Genomic DNA, 23,769 nt, shown 5'->3' with positions numbered 1-23,769 from the left:
GAGCAGCCGTGCTGCCTCACAGGTCCTCTCTGAAGGGCTCCAGAGACAGCTGTGTGCACAGCACAGTGCTGGGATCTCTCGGTTTCCCATGGATTAATGCCCAAGCAGAGCATTCGCATCGTTCCTGGAGGCTTCGCAGGGAGTTCAGCTCCCTGCCAGGTAAGTGCTGGCTGCTTGGAGCAGGAGTTTGCTGGGGCTGGCTCAGTGGGGTGCTTGTTGATGGTATGGTAAATTTTGGGAATTCCACAGACAGCAGGAGAAAGTGATGTGAAATTGTCCACTGCCTCGTTGGCTGGATTTCATTCCTGACTCCAAAGCGTAGTTTTGCTTTAAATGGGGGAGGGACAGCGCTGCCAGGAGATAAGGGTGTTTGGATCTGGGATGGGCAGTTTGCTCACATCAGCCCTTGGTTTATTAAGTCAGTACCAGACACTGACATGCAGTTCTGAATCACTCCCAGCAGCAGCCTCTGCTCCCCTCAACCAGCCTGGAGATGTTTGGTTATGGGGAGAACCCAAAGATTGGAAACAGGCATCCTCGGAAGCAGCTTTTCAGTTACACATTAATGCAAATGCCAAGTAAATGCTGGTCATTTGCATAAGGACCTGCCTGGAGAGATGCCAGGAATTGTGGTGTGACCCTCAAATGAACGCCAACCCCTTTATGAGCACAGAAGCCTCCAGTGTCCTCAGCTGGAAAGTGAGGGCTATGGAGCAAATGCCAACCAAACCCCTCAAATTCATGGCATCTACCTACATGCAGGAGAGCCAGAAAATTCCAGCAGTGACCTTCCTCTGGCCTCTCTGAAATAATTGGGTATCCAGGTATGCATTAGGGACTGACAGAAAGTTAATAACCAAAGACTGTTAAAAAAAATAAAGTAAAAGCTACGTGTCCCATTTCTGGGTGTGCTGCTGTTACCGGCTGCTGTTTGTGATCCTTACAATTAAATTGCTGAAGAACCGGTTCTGGGTCAGGTTCGTGTTCCCTCAGTAAGTGTGACAGAGGGTAAAGTGGGAATCTGGAACTTCAGGGCCACTTTCATTTGAAGGTTTAATAAAGACTAACACCTCCGAGGCTGTGTGCCACTGGCTGCTCAGTTTGTTACTGCTGCTCGTGTATTTGTTCATAATTGTCAGAAATCTACAGTGGAACACCGACTGGCAGCTAAAGGGGTGCAAAAACCAGGTGAAATGCAAAAATTGTCAATGTTTTTTCTTTAACTTTTCCCTCTGTTTAAAGAGGACCCGTTGGGTTAGCTGGGCAAATGGGCATTTCACTCACATTGGTAATTACCCTTCTTAATTACTCCATGTGCTGATCCCAGCCCCACCTGTGTCCAGTTATTGCCTTCAGAAAGGTTCCACGTGAAGGCGACTCATCCTGGGCTCTACCCTTGGGTGTTTTTATCTGCTGAGCATGTTGAGATTTGTAATGCTCTGCTCTTCCCAGATTTATGGATGGAGTTAGAGGAAGGTGGGAATATACCTCCAGCTGAGGTATATTCTGAGAGCTGTGCAGCCCTGTGCTGGTGAGTGCAAACAGAAATGATTGCTTGGACTCTGCTGGGGCTTCGTTTGCCAGGTTCTGTCTTTCTTTAATTGTTCTGTGGATTTTATTTTTCACTTGTTCTTCCTTTTTCAGTTTTCACCCTATGGCAAAGCCTGGTTTTACGTGTTTTATTTGAACTGTGCAAAACAATTGGAAGCTGGGGAAAAGAAAGAGGAATAGAGAATTATGCTACTGGTTTTAGTGGAGGGCTGGAGGAAACTGGGAGAAGAGTGTAGGGAACTGGGACTGATGGCAGCTTTGAGTTTGGCCTAAACTCTGGAAAGCCAGTGCTCAGAGTTTCTGATTGCCTTTTTTGCATGTGTGCTTGGCAAATAGGAAAAGTACTTTTTTGAGACTAGCTTTATGCTTCCTGATGGATTTTCAGCAGGAAAAATAAAACCTTTCTTCATGGGCCTTATGTTGGGGGTGGGATCTGCTCCATCCCATGTTCCCCTTCCCTGTGTTGTGTGGTGCCATGGCGTGTCCAGTGGGTTTTTCCAGCTCATGGTGTGTTAAAAGTCTCATGACTTTTTTTTTCTTTTTCCTATTGCAATCCATCCAATGGGCCACCACATAAAAATCCTCTTTCCTGTGACCTCCCTGCCCCTGGGCTCCCTGTGAGACAGTGTGTGCAGCGTTGTGGGAGTCAGGGTAGTGGCTGCAGGGGACAGAGCTCTCCTGGCTGCTAAAACCCACGGCCCCAGCACGGGGACTTCAGCAGAAGCACTCACTGCTGAGTGTGTGAAGGAGCAAGGTCTGGGAGATGCCTCTGGCTCTCCAAACTCCTCTGAGTGAGTCAACTTCTGATTTACAGCAGTCACAAGCTGGGAGGACACTAAAGCAGCAATAATCATTGATAAAACACTGGTTTTCCATCACTGGCAGGATCGAGTGCAGTTTTCTAACAAAGTTTTGAAAGTTATAACACAGCTTAGGTATAAAAGAAAACTAGAGAAAGCAGCTGCATGATTGACCTCTGGGCTAAAAGTGGCTGACTCAGCAGGACTGTAGGCAAATTTTGAGCATTTAAGAGCAGAAGCAGCAACTCCCTTATCTTGTCTGACCATCTCTCTACCAGATGCAGTTGCAGTTTGTCCGGATATTTGTAAGTTTTTCAGCATGAATACCAGAATAAACTCTTCTGATCATCTAGTCTGATCTGCAGTGTCAGGCGAACCACAGGATTTATGGTTTCCTTGAACCAGTGTAGCCTTTGGAAGGAAAAAACCTCCAGTCTTTAATTACAGCATTTTTAATGATGGTGATTTTACTTTACCTGATGAAGGACTGGTTCAGTGTTTGGATTTGTGCCAATTTCAGCATTGCCTGGTTCAGATTCTGACATGTAGGTGGCATCCAAGAAAGCATTTTCACATAACAAGAGTAACTTTCCAACTGTAGGAACAAGGATGTGAGGAACCTGGAAAGTGGAATATTTCAAAAGCATGCAAACAAGCTCATTACTGTGATAATAAAATATTAAAGTGATGAGCTAATTCTGAGCATTTTAACAGTGTGAGGGAACAAAGCTGGAGTTTAAATGAAAAGATTCAAAACTAATACACCCACTGCTTATAGGCACATGTAAGCTGACAGATTGTTTTAGATGCAGAGCATAAGTGGAATACACAGAGCTAATACCATGCAAAAATAAGAATATAGGGGAAAATGCAGCTATAGAAAGATATGTGTTACAAAAAGAGATTTTGTCATGCCTTCTCTGTATGGGATCATACACACTCAGAACAGCAATGAATAAAAAAAAAGGTGTTTACTAAAGCTAATAAGGAAAATAAATTCATGGAAGAAAGAACATGGAATATTGTGAAAGAAGTAAACAGTAGTTCTGAGGATGATATATTTGCGTATCTTTAACTAAAACAGAGGGGGAATGAAATAAAGGGGAAAGGTTGGAGCAGTGCTGGATCCAGAGACATGAGAGCAATGCAGAGTTGGTGTCATGCTGGGAAGCATGGGATATCTCAGAAGCAAGTGAGATTACACCAGATAAAACCAAAATTATGCAATGACTAGCATAATTCCTACCTCCGCCCCCCCGAAACCTGATTTAAAAATAAAACATTAGGAGGAACTTCAATTCAGAAGCTCTTGCTTTTAATGTAAACAAGGGAACATGGGAACACAGAGATATATAATCAGGGGGAAATGATACAGAGAACAGGCACATAAGTAAAGCAGTATTATATCCTTGATATTCAGGGGGCTGGAGCACCTCTGCTCTGGAGCCAGGCTGAAACAGCTGGGGTGCTCTGCCTGGAAAAGAGAAGGCTCCAGTGAGACCTTGGAGCCCTGTCCAGTACCTGAAGGGGCTCCAGGAGAGCTGGAGAGGGATGGTGGACAAGGACATGGAGTGACAGGACAAGGGAGATTAGATTCAAAATGACAGAGGGCATGTTCAGATTGGTTATTAGGAAAAAAAAATCTCCCCTGTGAGGGTGGTGAGGATCTGGGACAGGTGCCCAGCGAAGCTGTGGCTGCCCTGGAAATGTCCAAGGCCAGGTAGGATGGCCTTGGAGCAACCTGGGATAGTGGAAGTTGTCCCTGCCCGTGGCAGGGGTTGGAACTGGATGATCTTTATGGTCTCTTCCAACCCAAACCATTCTATGATTCTATGTCCAGACCAGATTACGAACTTTTACTAAAACTGGAAAAAATGCAGCTGCTGAATTTCAGCCAGCCCAGCCCTGCAAAGAGTACAACATTTGTTACAGAGGCACCAATCAGCCTCACCTGTGGCTGATGTAGCCTCACTTGGGCTGAGTCATGGGTGTAAATGCCAGGAAAGGGTGGTTTGGAAAGGGGGGTGGTGGCGGCTGTCTGCCTGGGGAGGTGATGGGGCAGCAGGAAGCTTGGAGGCTGAAGAAGGAACTCTGGGAATGAGTGACCAGAGAGGCTGTGTGAAAGCAAAAGTTGTTGGGGAAGAAGGACTGATTGAGACCTGGAAATAGTTTCTGGTGAAGAAATGGGCTGGCAGGTGGCAAAAGGGGAAGGAGGTGCCAGCTGAATGGTGATGGGGGTGACAGCAATATGCCATGTCCTGTGCCTCCCAAGGATTCCCTAAGGCTGAGCTGGGGAATTGCTTTGGGGAAGTGTTGAAGCATTCCTGGGGCTTGAGCAGTGAGGGTGCCAGCTCTGGGGATCCGGGCTCTGCAGAGCAGCCCTGGTGCAGCAGGAGGGGTGCTGCAGTGGTGGCTGCCAGTCCTGAAAGGCAAAAAATAAAAGAGCTGAAGAGGCATCAGATGAGTCTGTGGCAGGCTGTGATGCTGCACAGGGGAGTTTGCTGCTCTTCTGAGGATAGAAATGTCACTGTGGGGACTGTTAGCAGGCAGCTTCTTTGCCTCATGAGATCCTATTAAATATGTGAAATTTTGAGATGTCAGCTGATGTGGTACCACCCACACTGGATGCTGGAGGCCACAGCCCCGATTTCAGCAGGGCAGGAAGTGCCCGGAGTGCTCACATTACAGGAAGCTAAAAATCTTTCAGCCTTGTGCCTAAGATAATTTTTTTCCTCAAGAAAAATCCTGCATCCCAAAGTAATCTGTGAGGGGGTGTCTCAAGGTTTTTGTGAAAGAGGAGCTGTTCCCTTGCAATAACACAAGGAAAAGCCCGTGATGAGCATCACCCAGCACAGTGAGCGGGGTATGTCTGGTGCAGGCTGATTCACAAGAACAGAGAGTTTTGACATTGCTGAAAGACAAAAAAAAGTGGTGCATGCTGATGGCTGTCACAGGAAAGGGTCGCTCCTTTCAGCGCCTTGGTGCTGCAAAATACACTTTTTACAAGACAAAGGTTTATTCTCAGGATTTTGAATGGCTGTTCCTTAGCTATTGACAAGCCTGGAGTTAGCAAAATAGGCTCTTCTTTCTTTTATGTAAGGTGATAAATATAAATGTTCTATGATAAATAGTCAATGGAATATAATAAGTTCTTACACAAGTAAATGTGTTTAATTTTGTTCCCAGACAACAGCGACAAAGGGATGTTGCACTGAATGCCTCGAAGTGATAGAGTTTCAGTAGTGAGAGGAAATGAGATCTTCTTTCTGAAAGGGAAGAGAGAGAGGCTTTGTGAATGAAGAACAAATCTGAAAGGTGCTGCTTCTTTCCTCTGTTTATGCTCGAATATCAATACAGGGAATAACAGTGGAAGCTGCAGCTGGAGAGGGCACTAGGGGTCACCCCTGTCTTATCTATGTCATCTGGATTTCATTCTGAAGTAAGATAAATAACATTACAGAAAACAAAGCCAGGCTATTCTGATTTATTTTTCTTTTTTTCTTTTTTAATTGTGTGGGCCAGACAGCTTGCATTTCATTTCTTCATTTTCCCCTCCTGCCTGCCTTCTGTCCATCTCTCCTTTAAAACAAGGCCTCAGGAAGCCAGTGGGTTGCAGCCAGGAAGGATGCTATAGATGCAGGAGACTTGCATCAAAATTCCCTCTGTGAGGGGAATTTATTTAGAGCAAAGGTCAGGCAATCACAAACACTAAGTCAGGCAGAGCAGCCTTGGCATGTTCCTGCAAGTACCACAGAGCAAACTGATTGCAGCCATGAATGCCTCCCTTGTAGTCCAGAGAGTAACTCCTGACACGTTTTGCTCTGCCTGCCCAAAAATCCCATGCCTTAAGATCTTTCTCTCCCCTTTTCTTCCTCCCGACCAGAAAAGCGTCCCTGACTTCTCATGCAACTGCATCTGATACCTGCATTTGGAGGATTTGGTGTCTGGGCTATGAAGAGAATTGCAAATTCTCTTCTCTGAGACCTTTTTTTTGACCTTGTGTCTAGGAAGCAGCCACTGCTGTCAGCTGAATCTGCCGTCTGAGTGTTGGGATTGTGCATTTTAAGGTGTGATGCAAGATGTCTAAGGAGGAAAATTATTTCTTTATGGAGACAGATGATTTTTCTCAAGACAGACAGGCTTTCAGGCACACAAGATGTGATGAAGAGGCTGCACCCCCTACCAGCCTGCTTTTTTTTTTTAGCTTTAGTAATTGATGTTGCAAGACGTAGATCCCATTTTCTGTGTAGATGAATTATGGTAAATTGTGGTGGGTTTTGTCGCGTGATGTGGCGGAAGTTGAAAGTTCATGAGAACTTAAGAACTGACCTGTCAATTTATTGAAAGAATCAGATGCCAGGAGCTGGTAAACTATAAAACAGAACTTCTGTCTTGGAAAATCCCTTTCCTGAAGAACCCTGGAGACAGGAAGAGCTGCAGAGAAGCTTCCCCATAACCATGCCCCGCTTGTATGCTCCTTCCTAAGCACCAGTTATAATTCCCTTGGGATGACACCCAGGGGTTGGGTGGTGTTTAGCCTGCCCTGCCACACAGGAACAGAGACGCATTCTTGGATCGTCACAGGGATGATAAATCTGCTTGGAGTGCGTTACTGTAGGGGCTGTTTCCGGAGCAGTGCGAGGGCAGATCCAGACTCGCCTCCCGAGCTGTGCTCAGGGCTGGTGGCAGCACACACACAGGACACCTCTGTCCCTGTCACTGGCTCCTGCCAGCTCCAGGCCTGGCCGTCAGCTGCCTCTTAGCTCGGAGTTGGTTCAGGGTCAGTTCAGGTATCCGTGGGCTGCAGCAAAGCTATCACCCAAAGGTGGGGGAGTGCTCCCGCTCCCTATTCCAGGGTTTTATGTAACATCCTGCTTATATAAGCCTTTGTCTGTTAACAAAATGGGTGGAGCGTGTCTCGCTTGGATTCCTGCTAAAGAAACGCTCATTACTTAACGCTTACTCAAGTGCTCCTCACATACTTTAAGAATAATTTATTTAGTTCCTTTCCTGTTGCTAATAATAACGCGGCGACTTGACAACCTGTTATGGACAAGTGATAAAAGATGTAATTCTCCATTCAATGACCTGCACCTTGGAATAAATGAGAAGCAGTGCTGTTGAGGTAGACGAGGGGAAACTGAGACATACCCCAGAGGTACTTAATGGGAGAATAAGGCATTCCCCAGAGGCGGAGGGTGGAAGAATGAGGCATACCCCAAACCCTGACCCTGGGCTGTGTATTGCTTTCTTCTTGCTGCCTCCTGGCAGGAGACAGCTTTGGGGTGCTGATAGAGGAGCAGGGATGTTCTGGCCTTGCCAGGATGGTTTGGCCCGCAGGATGTGCCTGGGGACACGGCGTTGGTAGCACAATCCTCTTCTTCAGGGTTCCACCCAGCATTGTTTCCCACGTGGAGGGAAAAGGGAGGGGTGGGCAGGCAGCAGCACTAAACTCTGCAGCCCATGTCCTCATCCCAAAGCTGATTTGGACCCCAGGGAAGTCCCTCTGGTCTCTGTCATTAATTAAATACCTTTCCACATCCAGAGTTCTGTCCTCCAGCAGGAAAAGGTGGGTTGTATCCTGCTGTGTGGGAATGGTAAGGCATTAGAAGCTGTCAGATAACCAGACCCCGTGATAGAGAGGACCATGGAAAGTGTTTTCAGAAGGACTTGCTGAGCTCGCTCAAACCTGGCATTCACGTTCCTGCAGGGCTTTAAATAGAAAGAGAGTGTGTGTCTGAGCCCAACACCATACGGAGCTGGTTTGCACTCTTTCCTTCCTCCAGATCCTGTGCTTCATCTACTGACGTGCTTAGCATTACTTGAAGTTTTTGTGAATTGCTGCAAAAAAAAAAAACCCAACCCTCCTTTTAATTTAATTTTATTTTCCCTCTTCTTCTTCCCCCTTAAAGCCTTGGCTTTCCCTGCAGCCTCTCCCGTCCCTCTCGCTGTCCCTCCACCGCTGCTCGGGGCAGCTGCCACACGGTGGCATCCAGGTATCTGTGGAACGATGCACCAGGGAGGAAAAGGGCGGGACAGCTTGGATTCGGGCATTTCCTGCCCAAAAGCAAGTTTGTGATACAAGAAATGCGTATTCTTTTAGTTCCGAGGCACGTTTCTGTCCCCTGAGGCTCTGAAGGGGTGATACATAGGGATACAGAGGGGAGATGCGCTGCTGCCAGGAAAATCGTGGTATCTCATGTATTATTCAGTATATTTTTCTTCTTCTTTTTCTCTTTTTTTTTTTTTTTTTTTTTTTTTTTTTTTTATAATGGCTAAGCTTTTCATTTACCACTTTCATCCACACCCCCCCCTCACCGAGAGAAGGAAAAAAGCCCCAACCAAACCCAAACAGCAACAGCATTGTTTGTGTTTCCATGGGAATTCTGTGAGAGGAGAAGGGTGTGAAAGCAAACTGAAATATTCTGGCCAAATCTGATAAGGTTTGGATCCTGAGCAGCCCCCGGTGTTGTCTTGTAGCAACCAAAGTCCAGGGGTCCCTCTGTCCCCTGACTGTGCAGGGGAGTTGCTGCTGTGTCATGGGAGGTATTACACTGCTGTGGAATTGTGCCAGAAAAAGCAGTTTTTATGGGGGAAGACAAGACTCCAACTCCCAGGAGGCTCCGTGGTCCAGTCAGGCCCTTGATGCTGAAGTGCCTTTAAACAAAACTCCTCCCCTGCCTGTTTCCTCAGAGTTAGGAGGACAATAGTGGTCCTGGAAGGGAAGAGGAGGAAATAAAGTACTTGACAATGTGATTTCTACAAGCAACCCTGCCTTTTCCTTTTGGAATACTGGTCTTATGGGACAAAACAATAATAATTTAATTTTTTTGTGCATGTATGTGGCTTCATGCCAGCTGGCCCACTTTGGGTTGTCTTGGGTGGCTCCATCCTTGGCAGTGTCACCAGTGGCTGCCTCAGTGTGGATCCACAGGGTTTTTCTGGAATGTCTTGTGCACACTCTCTGAAATGGCTACAGCAAAACGCATTTCCAGTCCCTGGTGAGGTGACACTCTGGGATACAGGGTAAAATAGCCCTTTTGTCCTAAGGAGCTGCAGAGTCACTGTGCTGTGGGACACAAAAACCTTTGCTCTGTAGTCAGGACATCTTCAGCAGAGGTTGGGGACAGGGTGCAGGAGCAGGAGGCGTGGTGGTGTCCCAAGCTGGAGCCTGGCTTTACACACAGCCAAAGTAAACCATCATCCCATCAAGGGTGGTAAAGCTGATTCCTCCCTCTCCTGGGGCTCTGCAGGTTCCTTCCCAAAAGCAACCCAACTGGAGGAAAAACAATTCCTTATTTTTTCCCCTGGCTTCCCTCTGGCCCCCACAGCTTTGCAGAGGCACCAACATGACCCACATTCGTGTCAGGGAGCCCCTGCGTGGCTAAAGGGGAACTATAAGGAGGAAAAAGGCCCTTTCGATGCCTGCAGGCATGAAAGACACTTCAGGCTCCACCCTGGCATTTGATGGTTTTTTTTATTTTTCCATCTTTGATGTGTGGATTGCTGTGAACAGTATCAGGAGGACACTGTGAATAAACAGGGCTGGGGTTTGTACTGGTGTAGCTGGGCTCATTTAACAAAGGGAAAGCAAATGGGTGGTAAAAATCTCTATATGGGTAAAACCCTCTATTTAGGTGGCACCTGTGTTCAACATGTCAGACAGATTCCTGATGTGGCTCTGCTGAGATCCTTCCTGTGCTTCAACCCACTGGCAAAACTGCTTTTTGCCACAGAGGAAGGAGAGAGTGTTTTTCAGGTTGTGAAAAAATGGTTTGAGAGGTTTGGAGAAGGTGATGATTCTCTGTGCAGTCACATGTTCACTCCAGCCTGCTCTTAGTTTGGCATTTATTTTTCCCCTTTTTTTTCCCCCCCTTAAAGCCTTTTCTTGTTTGGCATTTCTCTAGTGTCCTGCAGCTCTCTGGTCCTGCCCCTTCTCCCTGTGTTGTGATGTCAAGTGGTGACTGAGATTGAAGACAATGTCCTTATTTTAAAAGAATGCCTGTTTCTTTTCCTGCATTATCTTTCAGCTGGTGGATTTGGTTTGGTGTGCAGCAGCATAGGCTTTTAGTTTGCCAAGAGCCCTTTTGCAGATGTCTCTACATGGCACTTTTGGCCACGTCATTGGGCATGGAAGTGAAAATTTTTAGAGTGAAGGAAAAATTATGAAGTACAACTAAATAATAATAATAATAAAATAAAGATTTGCTAATATCAGCACCTTGGTTTTACAGAGACTGCAGCAGCTTCAATCCCTGCCACTCAGAGCAGTCTTTGCACCTGAGTCTCACCTTAAGAAAGGAAACTTCACACCCCTGTGATGGCACCAGGGATGTGTGGAAGTTCCTGAAGAATGAAAAGCAGCTGGGAGAGAACCAAAGAAACTCCCAGCAGATAATACTATGCCTCTGGGAGCTCAAGATATTTTCGAGGGTACGTGCCAAGTATCCATTTCATGAATTGCCTCTGGGACAAGGAAGGTTCTGGGAAGTGTAGAAAACCACTAATGGGACATGGGCACAGACAGTGGTGCTTCTGCTCTGTTGTGGTGCTGCAAAGGGGGGAATTGTGCAAAGTAGAGGCCAAAATGCTCACCTACCCTGCCCGCTCTCTTCTGGTACTGGTCTAGCCCTGCTCACTGCCAACATAAACCCACAGCAGGGAGATTAAATACACATTAGGCGAGCTAAGGTTTATGGATTTGAAAGATTTGCCAGAAATCAGCCAGTCACATAGAGGATGAGCACTGAAGTGAACTCTGGGCAGGAGGGAAGGGGTTTATCTGCAGAGAAAGTTGTTTCTCTGTGTCTGATATGTCCCTGCTCTGCATCAACACACGTGGAGAGCTGTGCAGAGATGGGAGGTGGCAGAGGTCCTCTGCAGCCTGCTGTCCTCCTGCCCCAGGACGCTGGGGGTTTACAGAGGTGTGTCCAGAGAGGATGGCAGAGATTGGGCATCCTGGGCAGGTGGGTGCCCTGAGAGATGCTCCCCGTGCCGTATCTCCACTCATTCCTATTCCATATGTTCAGCATGAAACCTCTCTGCAGTGTGGGGTATTGTACCTGTCTGGAACAGGGCTCTGCCCACTCTTTGGGGTGGAAATGGCAGTGATATAGGGCAACTTTGAGTATTTCCCATTGCCTTGCAGTGTTCCACCCCAGCTTCCTCTCTTGCTTTGCTCTCTCCTGACACTGAGTGCCACAAATGTCTGTGCTTTTTCCTTGCTCAGTGCAGCCAGCACTGCTGAGCCACCTTGACTCACAGCTCTCCAATGCTGAACGGGGCAGTGTGTGAGCCCAGCCCCATGGGCAGAAGGAAGCTGTGTTGCAATGCTATTGGGAACCCACCTTAGATTTGTAAGTTTGGTTTTAGGTGTGATGCACATCACTCGCACTGGTTTTGTTAAGGTGTTGGTAAGCCAAGTCACAGTAAACCCAGTGTAAACGAGCTGAGCCAGTGTGTTACAGGTGTGCCCATAAACAAGGCAGGTGGTGCTCTGGTGGAGAATGTGATGCTTCAATGTTGTACTGCCAGAGCAGGGGACAGAGGCTGCCTCTGAACCAGCATTCATCAAAGTTAGGTTATTTAGCTCATCTACATTGGATGACTGTGGTTCAGTTTTCTGTGATTCAAAGAAATAAAAATTAAAATCATTTAAGGAAGAAAAATATCCTAATAACCATGCTGAAGTCTTGCTGTAGATATAGAAGTGCAGTCACTGAGTTCGCTGGAAGAAATCACCAAGATCTCCCTGTACAGCCGCAGCAGTGAGAGCTGCAATGCTGCAGACAAATTTTGGGCGTTTCACCAGCACTCAGGGCTGGGTTATAGCTGGAACCTGCTGGGAATTTTGCTTATCCGCATGTCAGTTCAATGCTTCTGCAAGCACAAAAATTTTCTCTCTCGCTAAAAAAAAAAAATCTACTCCTTGCATATTAAAAAGGGCATATGGGAAGTAACGTGGTAAATGCAGCATGTGTAGGGGAGGACAGCTCGGATCCAAACAGCACCGGACTGTAATTATTGGGTTGTCTTACGCTAAAAAAGAAAAAAAAAAAAAAAAAAAAAAAAAAACCCAAAAAAAGAGCGTTGCGTGTGCAATTAATAACTGTTAATTTGCGCAGGCTTTTTCAATCTGTTTCCCTGGCCAAACGCAGTTTCTCGGTGACGGTGGGGAATCTTGACTTCTCCCTCCTGGAGTGTCCGGGCACGAAGCGGAGACCCGTGCTCGCTGTGGAAGCGGCACTCGGAGCGCGCAGGACTCTCAAATCCCCTCCGCACGCCGCAAAGTTGGGCTGAAGTAACCGAGTCACTCCTCTTTCGATCGCTCCGCGCTTCCCTGGGCTCCTCACGCCCCCCGGGGCGGGGGTGCCCGTCCCTCCCCTGGGCCGTGTCCCGCTCCGGGAGCGGCCGCGGCGCCCTCAGCGGGGGCGCGGGGCGGGCCCGGGGGCCGGGCCTGGGCAGCGCGCCCGGAGCCCAGGGGCGGGGCCGGGGAAGGGAGGCTCCTTGGGCTGCTTCTGCGGCTGCTGCTGGTGCCCCGCGAGAGGGACGGCACTCGGCTGGCTCTGACAGCGCCCGGCTGGCTCTGGCGGCACCATGGGGCACCCGCGGCCGCGGGGGCCGGAGGTGGGTGCGGGCGGGTGCGGCCGCGGGGGCGCCCCGGAGTGGGCGCCCGGCCCGGGGCACTGCGGTGACTTCAGCGCAGGGCGTCTGTTTTCAAGTGAATGCCCTGCCCGGGCTCTTGGCTGGGGCAGACTTTGCTGCGCGGAGGTGTTGGTCGCCTGTCGGACACACTCGGGATGGTTTGCGCGCTTGTCGTGCTGTGGAAAGGGTTTGGGTCGGTGCGGTCGTGCCCTGTGGTCAGCGCGGGCGGCTGGGCTGGGGAGCTCGGCGATGTGCTGAACTTCGGCGTCCCCGGCACTGCTGAAGTCGTGACCCTGCCACGTCCCTTCCGCACCCGCCGTTCTTGGGTTACGGGGAAACCCTGAGAGTTACTAAACGTGCTCAAACAACCCGTTCTGCCGAGCTGCTGGGTGGGTTTCTTGCAATGAAAGCCGTTTCTGCCTGTTGCTGGTTTTCTTTATTTGGAGTGATGCTCTCTAGAAATCTGCAGCCCCAAGGTGCCTCTGGTCTGAGCTGGACCGTGGTTCGAGTCAGTGCAGCTCCAGTGGCTTTGGAAGCGTTTCCCGGGCTGACCAGGGCTCTCTGCACACAGAAGGACAGTGCCTCCCCGCACCCCTCCTTTCAGTAAATCTGCACCGTGCCTCCAGTGGGGCTGCTGGGGGCCAGGCACCGGCAGTTGGACTGGGTGGATGAAGCTCTGCTGATTTGACACTGGTGGAAGATGGTAAGTGTGGACGTCACGGCGAGGCCAGTGTGCCCATGGCTGCTGGGACAAAAGCTCCCTGTTTGTGCACGGCGTTGTGTTTCGAGCTGCCTGTGTTTGCAGCTCGAAGGGTGGGAGCTCTCTTTCGAGTGTCTTTAATCACTCAAGAATTCGTGTATTCCCTCCTGTGCCGTCTCTGCCATTTGATAAGTGTGAGCTCATGCCAGAGGCTCGCAGGTAACCAGGGAACTTAATTTACAACCACCTCTTGATGCTCACAGGAGTGTCAGCCCTGTGACTTGGGTCTCATGGCCAAATCCAGCCCAGCTTGGCCAGAAATTGGAAAGCTCTGAGTTTGAGTCTGTGGGTTCTGCTTCCTTTGCTGCTTTGAGAGCCCTTTTCTCAGGGTCCCTGTTACCCTGTGATGCCGAGCACTCCCCAGCAATGCTGGGATCCCCGAACCGGGCTCAGGGGGTTGCTGCAGAGTTCCCCCCAACAGTCCCCTCTGTGCACCTGCCCTGCCCTTGCCTGCGGCTGAAAGAGGCCCTTCCTCCTGTCCTCCTGCCATCAGGTAGCCCTAAGCCAGTAAAATCAGTTTTTTGCAGTGGGAAGGTGTGTCTGGCCTCTGCCAGGCCTGGGGGTGCAGCACGTGGGTGACGTCCCACGGCGTCCCCATCGCCTGTCTTGGTGCCAGGTTTGCTGGCTGGGATCCTGAGCCCTGGATCTGCCCTCCCCTCTGGAGAGGAGGCCAGCCCCAGGCTTGGTCAGAGCTCCCTGTGGGACAGGGCCAAGGTCAGATCCCTCTGAAGAAACTTGTTAACATTTACAGAGATTGGTGTAGACTCTGCTTCAGCTGATTGAATGAACGTTTGAGAGGTAGAGGGATTGAATTTGGTTTTGCCAAGATTTAACTTCCCTAAGTTGAGACAATTGAAGGGTTTCACTTAAATACTCATCTGCATTTTTAGTTTTATCTTGATATATATAACATCATTCTTTTCAGGATTATAGAAAATTAGTGTTGAGGCTCTGATCTTCCTGGAAAAGACTTAATAAATTCACTTTTCCTAGAGGCCATGATGCTCTTCTTATTTTGAGAGGCTTGAAGTCCTGCCACAGAAAATGCTGTTATTGACAGGGGTCTCCTGAGCTCTTGCAGCTGAGAAAGAGTGTGCTGGTATCAGAACTGCACGTTCTTTGAACTGCTGAAGATGCTGTTTCACGTGTGTGAATGAAATTATAAGTACTAGGTAGGTGATCATTGCTGGTGAAATTAATCTTTCACAAAGCAGGCTGCAATCTTGTGCCTCTCTTAGAAATTTTTATTACTCTTAATAGGAACAAAGTGCAAAAGGTTGTGTCATTTTGACATTGTTATTCCTGTAAATTAGGAAGTGCTCTTTTGAATGCAGGTGTGTATGTGGTGGAAGAAAGATGTTTTATGGGAGTGGGTTTTATCTCCAGCAGTGATTTGAGAAATCTCTTACATGATTAAGTGAAATTTCAGCCAGCTGAACTTGGGTTTTACAGTTATTTCTTCTCTGAAAATTGATTTAAAGCAGGTTATCAAACCTTCAGGGAAAGAAATTTCAGGAGAATGCACTTAAATGCTGGCATTACCACAAGTGTTGTTCCTTGAAATGGCATAATAAGGAAGATATCAGTTACTGATGTTCATAGAGGCTTCTTGTTTATCTTCTTTCTGTACCCTGTGAATACATCAAAGGGGAAACTCAGGGACTGAAATTGCTGGAGTTTTCCAGGAAGCCGTCGTGGTCCATGAGGAGCAGCATCTTTCTGATGCCTTTGCTACAAACAGGTGGTTCCTTAATTTCATGTTGCAACAGCTATTTTGCAGCAACTCATCTAAAATAATAATAATAATAAAGCTTTTCTGAGAATCAGAATTGGCCAGTGGCCCTAAATCTGTGTATAACAGAGCTGAAGAAGCAATTTGATTTTCTTCTGGAGTGTCTGATGTCAGCACCTGTTCTTGGCCAAGAGTGAGGAAGGAGGAGGGCGAGAGCAAACCTTTACGTGCCTTTTGTCTGACTGGCAGTTATTTGATGATGTGTTTTTAACTTGCTCTCACATGCCCTGTACCCTGGAAGCTCCTGCACGGACTGAGATTTGGTCATGATCATTTGCCTGACAGAAGTTGTGGCTCTGTCTTTTTTTATTTCCCTTCACAAAACCTTGGCCAGCCTTTTTTTTATTTTTTTTTTCCAAAATAAGGGCTTTTTCAGTCCATATTTAGGTACTGCTTGCTGTGCTGCTTCTGAGAGGTGGGATGTATGTGCAGCTTGTGTGCAGCCTGGCTTCTCTGTACCCACCTATGCAGGGTCAGACTTCAGCTCTGCTGAGCTGTAGGATAGAGATAGATATATAGTGTCAATTCAATTTTTTGTTTGTTTTACATATATAAATAAGTTTTTAACATATATTTAGCCAGGTGCATCTGCCCTGTCCCTCACTTCCACGGACTTGTGATCATCTGATACATGTACATACCAGCTCTGCGTGTGCAGACACCCTGGAAGGTAGAAAGTGGTGGAGGGGCTTATGGAAAAAGCTCCATTTGCCAGGTTTTATTTACAAAATATTTGCTACGTTGCTCCCTCACCTGCTTGATGAAGGGTGTCCAGGGTGGCACAGGGCAGTCGTGGTCCTTGTGATGGGACACTCACCCTAACCCTGGCTCCTGTGCAGGGGGGGAACAAACAGAAGTGAAATGTGGTTTAGAAGATCATGAATTTTATATTTATATATATTTCTGTCTTTGGAATTCGGAGTTTTCTCTGTTTCCACGCAGTAGCAGTGGGAGCATCGTGTGCCGTCGCCACTGCCCCGAGCACTTCGCACATCCCTCGCTCCTTGTGCCCACGCGCTGTGGTGGCATTTAGTGATTTCTGGATCCTTCAAGCAGATAAACACCCAAACCTGGGGGTTTACATAACAAAGTGGGAGTGGGGCTCGTGTCTGTCAGACAGCTCGGCCCCCAGGCACCCATCTGCTGGTGTGGGGAGAGGGGGAGAAGCTGTCTGGTGGCTGCTGCTCCCACACTGGAGAGCTGGGATGGCACCAGGCAGAGAGGAAGCCACACACCCCAGAAGGGAGGCCAGTTTTGTCTCAGAGAATAAAAACTTCTATTTAAAAACAGTTGTGGCTTGCACGGGTCTAAATAGATGCAGGTCAGGGCAATCTTGCAGAAAAAGGGTCAGGGAAGGGGGATGGGGCAAGTGCCAGAGGATCTGCTGCTGCTCCTGCAGTGAGCATGGTATCAACTCAGCAAGGGTGACAGCCTGCCCAGGGCTTGTTGCCAAAACAAAATGCGGGGCTTTAATATCAAAGTAATTACCTGACATAGTTTTACTGGGCTACCACCCTTGCTTGGATGCCAATAAAAAGTGTCTGAGCATAGGGCTGGGTGGGAATAAACCCTGGCACTCAGGCTGTGCCCATCTGTGCCAAGTCTGCACTGAAGCTGGTGATGGCTGTGTGTGGTGTTCGTACCTTTGTGCTCTTTGGTTTCCTGTGATTTGTTTGCCCTTAAATCTTCCCTTTTGCTCCCTGGGGACACAGAGTGGACCACAGTGAGATCCCTCAAATAAAATAGTGCTACACTTGCAGTAGGATTTGACAGCAAAGTAGTGAGTTTGCATTAGTTACCTTAGAGTAAGTTACCTTAGAGTAACATTGTCCCTTTCTCCTCTATCCAGTTTTCTATGGCAGAGGAGGAATACATAAAATAAATGATCTTCTGCCCTAAGGAACTCACTGTTTAGGGAGAAAGGCTGTAATAAAAGGGCACGTGTAATTAAAAAAGTGAATAGTGGTGGGGTGTATGTTTTTCAGAAGAGAAAGAGCACCCCTCCACTGTTCACCCATGGTAAGCCTCTGGGAGAGGAGCTGCAGGGCTGAGGATGAGAAACCTCATCAGTATTGGCAGATTTACTTGACAGAAGGAGCCTTTTCTGTCTGGGTGGGGGAGTCCTCTGCACACTATACTGATAGCAGCAAATATTCAGAATATTCATGGTGTTGAGATCTGTTTTCCTGGCTTACACCTGCTGGTGAAGAAAGAATTAAACTCCATTTCCTGGATTGTGTTTTTCAGGTCAGGCTGTGAGTGGGCTTGATTTCTGTCGTACATTTTTCTTTCTGCCAGTGCAGTGATCCTTCGTGTGCAGTCTTCACATGAGGGTTCTTTTTGGGAAGAAATAAGATAAACCTACTGATAAACACTGGCAGCAAGATCCTAGTGAGCTGGGGGCACTTTACATCTTCTTTCCCAGGGCTGAGTGAGGTGGTCCTGGCACAGAGGGTCCTCTCTTCTCTGAGTAAGTGTTTAGAGCACAGAGACAAAAGGCAGTGCCAGGCAGACAATGTCCCACAGAGCAGTGCTCTGACAGCCTCTGTTGCAGCCTGTGCAGGTGGCTGATTCAGAGCCAGTTGCAGTTTCTGGTTGTGTGGCCGTGCAAGAACTTGCTTCTCTTTCCCCTCCAGGATCTGCTGAGGCCGTGTCCCAGGGCTTTTCCTTGCCACTAGCACTCTCTCATCGCTGAACCACTTCCTAGAAACTTCTCCCATTTTACCAGCCAGACTTCTGGCAGGATTTTATTAATCAGAAATACTAATTTCTTGTTCTTCCTGCTTTTCTCTGTCCCACCCAGAAAACACCTGCTGGTGAGCACAGTGCTCACTGTGTTGCATTTGAGTCAGATGAACCATCTCTCACCATCAGCTGGGCTGACTCCTGCTTGAAGCCTCTAGGAAGCCCTCAGGCAGGGGAAAAATAAACCAGCATCAGTAATTGACTGGACTTTTCCAACACTTTCGGTAGCTGAGGTGTTGTGGTCATGGCAGGACCTCTAACTGCAACCCAGTACCTGGCTAAAGCCAGCCCTGCTGTTGGGGCTTTTCTTTATTTAAAAAGTAAGTGTTCTTGCTCCCAACCAGCTTTGAATGTGACACTCAAGAGGTGAAACAATCGGATGGTTTGCCCTTGTATTTTCTCTTTCAGTTCAAGTAAGATGCAGTTACATGATGCAGTTGACTTCACATGAAGAACTCAAATCTGCCTTACTTGTGGTTCTCTTGGGTGCACTCGTGGCTGCTGGGGTCTTCTAGGGAGATCAACTGTCCTCTCTCTGTCAGAGCTGAAAGGCTACTGAAGCAATTTGGAGAGCAGGCAGTGCATCATAGTCATGTCAGAAAGAAGTACTTTGTTTTCTCGTTTCTCTTTTGCTATTTATGTAGTCCCTGTGAGATGTTCTGAAGTATATTTTTCCATGACTGAGGTTTCCTGCAAATTGATTTTTTTTTCTGTGTCCCACCCAGTGTTAAGTCTTACCAAGAAAGAATAGCTAGATGACTCACAGTGGCTTTGAAATCTGTGGTTAGACCTGATCCTGCAGAGTTTGGCAGCAGTTATGGCAAGTGAGCCATTTTGTTCACCAGGAGAAAGAACTGGCAAGATGGGAACTGCTGTCTGAACCTGTTTAGCCTTTTTTACTTCTCTCCCAAAACTACTGCATTTCTTCCTGCCAAACAGCTTTTTTGTACATGCAGAAAACTCTCTGCAAACACTTTTCTGGGCAGTGCTGCTCCAGAAGGTCATGGCAGTTGAAGGAAAAATAGTCTTTCATTTTTGCCTCATTATGTGCTAAGGTCTGGAAGGTTAAGCTTGTAAGTCATAATATTAATGCTCTGATTTCCTCTAGGAATTTTTGGGAAAAATACTGTAAAGGAGTTTCCACCATAAAAGGAGAATGAGCTGCAGGGTGACTGCCTTGGCCAGACACCCGTGTTGCTTGTAAGGTGCTGGAGGTCTGGAGATCGGGGTGGGGGAGAGGAGAGAGGAGGCAGCTGAGGCTCAATTTGAGCTCTGAGACGAGCATCATCTTTCCCTGCCTGCCATCAGTGGGCTCCTGGGCAGGCTTGATCGAGGCATTGTTTCTCCCCTCCAGGAAAGTGGTTAAAAAAAAATTGTCCACAGCATCTATTTTGTTCTAAGCAAGCTGTCAGTATTGTCAATGTATGTAAATGAGATATTTTGCATAAATTTGCAGGTGTTTTGTTGTAGTTAAGAAAGAAACATAAGGGAGCTATTCTGTTGCTGCTTCATAACAGACAATTTCTTATTAAATTTGCCTGGATTTGATCTCAGTCTGAAACCTCAGCCATCATTCCAGAATTATTTGAGAAATCAGAGCCCAATTACTGTAATTACTTACCCATCCTTAATTCTGATAATGAATCAAACACTTCAAGGTATAGAAAAATTAACTTTTCACTAGCTTGAGTACCCTGTGTCCTGGGTGCTGTTGTGTTACCATGTAGGGTGTCCATGGGAGAGGCTGGTTTGCAAAACCACCTGGAGCCCTCTGTGAAGTCTTGGGGACAGCATCACCTCTGCCCTCTGAGCTTGGCATAATGGATTCTCTTACACTTACCTCTGGGACTTCCCCAAGCCAACTGTTTTGTTCTTGTAAACAAGACAGCCACGAATACTTTTTTTCAGCAGGCCACTAAAGAAGGGAAGGAAAATGCAGTTCTTGTGAGACCTTGGTGTTACTCTAATCCACTGATGAAGCTGTTTGGGAACTGGTTGGGGATTTCTGGGTGTGAAAGGGAGTCTGAGGGCTGGTGTCTGCCTGTGTTGCTGCTGACTATGCTGAGGAAAAGCAGCTGTTCTTGGAAACGTGGATAAGGAGCAGACATGCACTCTGCTGTTGTCACCTCTGGCACCTGCAGTTGCTGGTTTTTTGGAACGATGCCTGATCGTACAACAACCTTTTAGTGCTGGGTGTCCCAGCTCGATGGTGGGAGCTGCAGCTTTAAGAGTAGACTGGAAAATAGCTGAAGTCAAATGAGGACAGAGACATCAAATTCTTCTGGAGCTTATCAGCCAGAATGCCTCAAACATGTTTAAAAGCGTTGCTAAATAAAACATTAAAAATCACTAGGGAGCTTCAGTTTGGAAAGGTACTGAATCCAGGTTTGCAGGCAGGAGTAGAGGAGCGTTTTGGGGTGATGACAGTGTCTGCACCACATCGTGGGGCTTTGCACTTTGGCTCCTGTCAGTAACAGTGCTTTCAGGGTGGTGCAGGGTCCTGTTTGGGATGGGGAAGCAGCAGCATTCTGGCTGAGGAGCAGAGAGAGGAGCTGGGACATTCCCTTGCTGGAACAGCCTGGTGACCCCGAGGTGCCACAGTTCCTCTCGCACCCATTAACCAGAAGTCATCCTGTGCTTTGGGTTACCAAAGTACACTTCTGGCACAGAGTGTGCACAGTCAGCAAAAGCTGGGAAGAGGTTAATGTTCAGCCTGAGCAGTCACAGCCTTGGTTAACACTGCCAGGAAGGATCAGCGTGGGACAGCACTGTGCAGACACCTGTGTGGGCCTGCATGTGGGTCCCAGCCCTGCACTTGGAGCTGCCTCGAAGAGGGACAGAAGCATCAGTAAAACTGTGGTGGTGGTCACCCTGCTGTGGTTGTCCTCGAGGCTGGTGGTGGTGGGGAAGCCACCCTGGGAGATAAGCCTGTGCCTTGCAGTCCCCAGGCAGGGGAGGGAGTTGGACTTGGCTGCTCACGTGAGAACATTTGAGTTCTGCTCTGAAGTGGGGACTACACTAACGGTAGGACTGTTTAGTGGGAGGGTTGCTTTCCTCCTCCATCATGGCCCTCTGCTCCCTGCCAAATGTTTAGTGTTTTTTTTAATGGAAATTATTTGAAAAGTTTCATTAGGGCAAGCAAACTCCCAAAAGTCAAGAGAATAGAAACAGCATTTTATTGAAGTGTTAAACTTTTAGTTGAACTATTAGTAAAAACACACAGTCCAAATCTGCTACTGCTTGTTGCTGTGATACCCACCGGAATTTCTCATTTCTTTGAGTAGGTCTCGCAAAGGGTCAACAAAATCACCTTCCTGTGCTTTCACATGGTAAAAAGCGGGAGGAGAAAGAAAAGTTGTGTTCCCACTTAATGGGAACAGTTCAGTCAGCAGCAGTGTGGCAGCAGGAATGGTGACATGACCTCCTGACACATACCTGTGCTCTTTGCTGTGATCGAGAGCTGCTGCCAGGAGCCAGTGCCCGTGCAGGGCTGAGATCCTGTTGCAGTTGCTGAATCCGTCCTGAGCACAGGCTGCAGTGCTTTCCCTGGAATTAGCTTGGCTGGTAGGAGATACGTGAAGGTCTGTGTTTGCATTTATCAGCTGCCACCTAACCCCTCTGTGGGAGGGAGGGAGGGATGGAGGTGTTGGGCTGCCTGCCAGCATGCCCGCTTGTCTCCAAGCTGCCGGAATTCCCTGCGGAAATGTGGCTTGGCAGGTGGCAGTTGCTGGCGTACACGTGGCACTGGGAGATACCAGAATAGTGTTGAGTGATGTACAGGACATCAGCCCTGTAGATACCTATACATTTAGGTCACAAAAGTATGTGCTGTATTTGTGTGATGTGTTCAGCTATAGATGAGAGCTGCAGCCAGGCGTATCATCCTGTGAGCATTGTGGTGGATCCCTGTTATCCCTGATCCTCATGGAGATGGTCACTCTAAGAGTCCTGTGCATTACACTGTCACTTTGGCTAGCTCCTTGCTTTTAGGATTTTATATAAAGCTTTTGTGAACTCTGTCTTGTGCCAAGCTCTGTGTGTCTGTCAGCACCCAGAAGTGCTGTACGCTTTGGCCTTCCTGCTGTTTGCTTTTTGCGGCAGGCATTTTTCCAATCTCCTCTTTTCCATCAGCCCAGGACTCTATTGACCACTCTGTTGCCTCTTGGATGTGTGGTGTGGGGATGCTGAGATGGAGCCGATCCCCAAGGTGCTGTCACCTGCTTCCCTTTGCCTGCATGCAGTTATAGTGCTAGTGGGTATGTGGGGGTGAGTAACCAGGTTCCAGAGGCTCTGGGCATCCCCTGTCCTGGTTTTCAGGGGTGTTATGTGCAGTGCTCCTGGGTTTAGGGCTGCAGGGTGTTTCCCATGGACCACATCAGGGAGTGCAGGACTGGTGGTGATCCCTGAAGGATGCACAGCCCCAGGTGTGAGTGCTGTGCTTAAGCACTCTTGTCCATGCCTGAGGAATCCAAAACAAGGTGATGAATTAGTATGTGTAGGGCCAGCCTTAATTACCAATAAATACCTAATGATTGGCTTCCTGGGGAGGCTGCACTTCCTGTGGCAGCCCAGGGAGCAGGGATGGTGCTCCTGGGGTGCTGCTGGGCAGGGGGAGATGGAGCCAGAGCAACCAGTACATCAGCATGAGATCAGGCGCTGCCCATCTGAGAATGTTGATGTTTTCCCTTTACTGTTCTGTAAAGCAAATGAAACGAGTCCTTGGGAGGTGCCTGGCGCTTAGGCTGGGTGTGGGGACAAACCAGCATGGAGGGGCTTTCTGGCTGAAGCTGTGGCTTAGTCACCAGTGCCTTACCTCATCCTTTCCCTTGACCTGCCTGGCTTTTCTGTGCCCTTTTCTGTAGCACAAATGCTGTGGGATGGATGCTGCAGAGCCATGGCCAGGGGCACAACGGGCTTTGCTCAGTGTGGATAGTGCAGCAGGGACTTCCAAAGATGAACCTGTTATTTCCAGGCCATCCCAGCCTTGAAGCATCTCGTGCCCTGTTACAAACAGGCTCTGTGGATTCCTGTGACTTTGCTGTTCCTGTGGGCAGGCTGGTGGCTTGGCAATAAGCCTCGCGTGGCAAGGACTGTGGAAATAAATAATGCAGAGCCAGGGAACTGGGCTGCAGGAAGCACTAATTGGTTTCTGCTTTTAGAGGTATTGCTATTAAATGTGGGCACTTTGTGGGAATAATTGTTTTGGAAACAATATTTTAAAATATTTTGGTCTTATCGGGATTGGGGTAAAGATAAGCAGATTAGGTCTGGATGATGTTTTAATGTGTCTATTGTTGATCTGGATTTTTATTTCAGTTCTCCAGCTCCAGATCTTTCCAGGGTAGGAGCAATGCTTTGGTTCTTATTCAAGGACTGTTTTGTGTGTTTTAAAAAAACAAGCCCTAATCCTTTTGCACTGCCCCTGCAGTATGAGCATCCAGAAGGGCAGATTTTCAGGAGGCATCTGCATTTGCTGT

General features: G+C 48.0%; 1 protein-coding gene across 3 annotated transcripts in view; it reads left to right on the top strand.

The window, feature by feature from the left end:
- Window positions 1-23,769, top strand: part of PLD1 (phospholipase D1) — a 75,258-nt gene continuing 51,489 nt past the window's right edge. For 2 of the 3 annotated variants that reach the window (XM_068200283.1, XM_068200281.1), the window contains exon 1: window positions 12,841-12,977. The gene's annotated coding sequence lies outside the window, so the exon portion shown is untranslated. Of the gene's footprint in view, window positions 160-12,840; window positions 12,978-23,769 lie in introns of those variants that run through there. The other variant, XM_068200282.1, reaches the window with a different exon arrangement.

This window comes from Anomalospiza imberbis, chromosome 10 (genome assembly GCF_031753505.1).
Source record: "Anomalospiza imberbis isolate Cuckoo-Finch-1a 21T00152 chromosome 10, ASM3175350v1, whole genome shotgun sequence".
NCBI classification, from domain to species: Eukaryota; Metazoa; Chordata; class Aves; order Passeriformes; family Viduidae; genus Anomalospiza; species Anomalospiza imberbis.
This window is presented reverse-complemented; position numbering and strand designations above follow the sequence as displayed.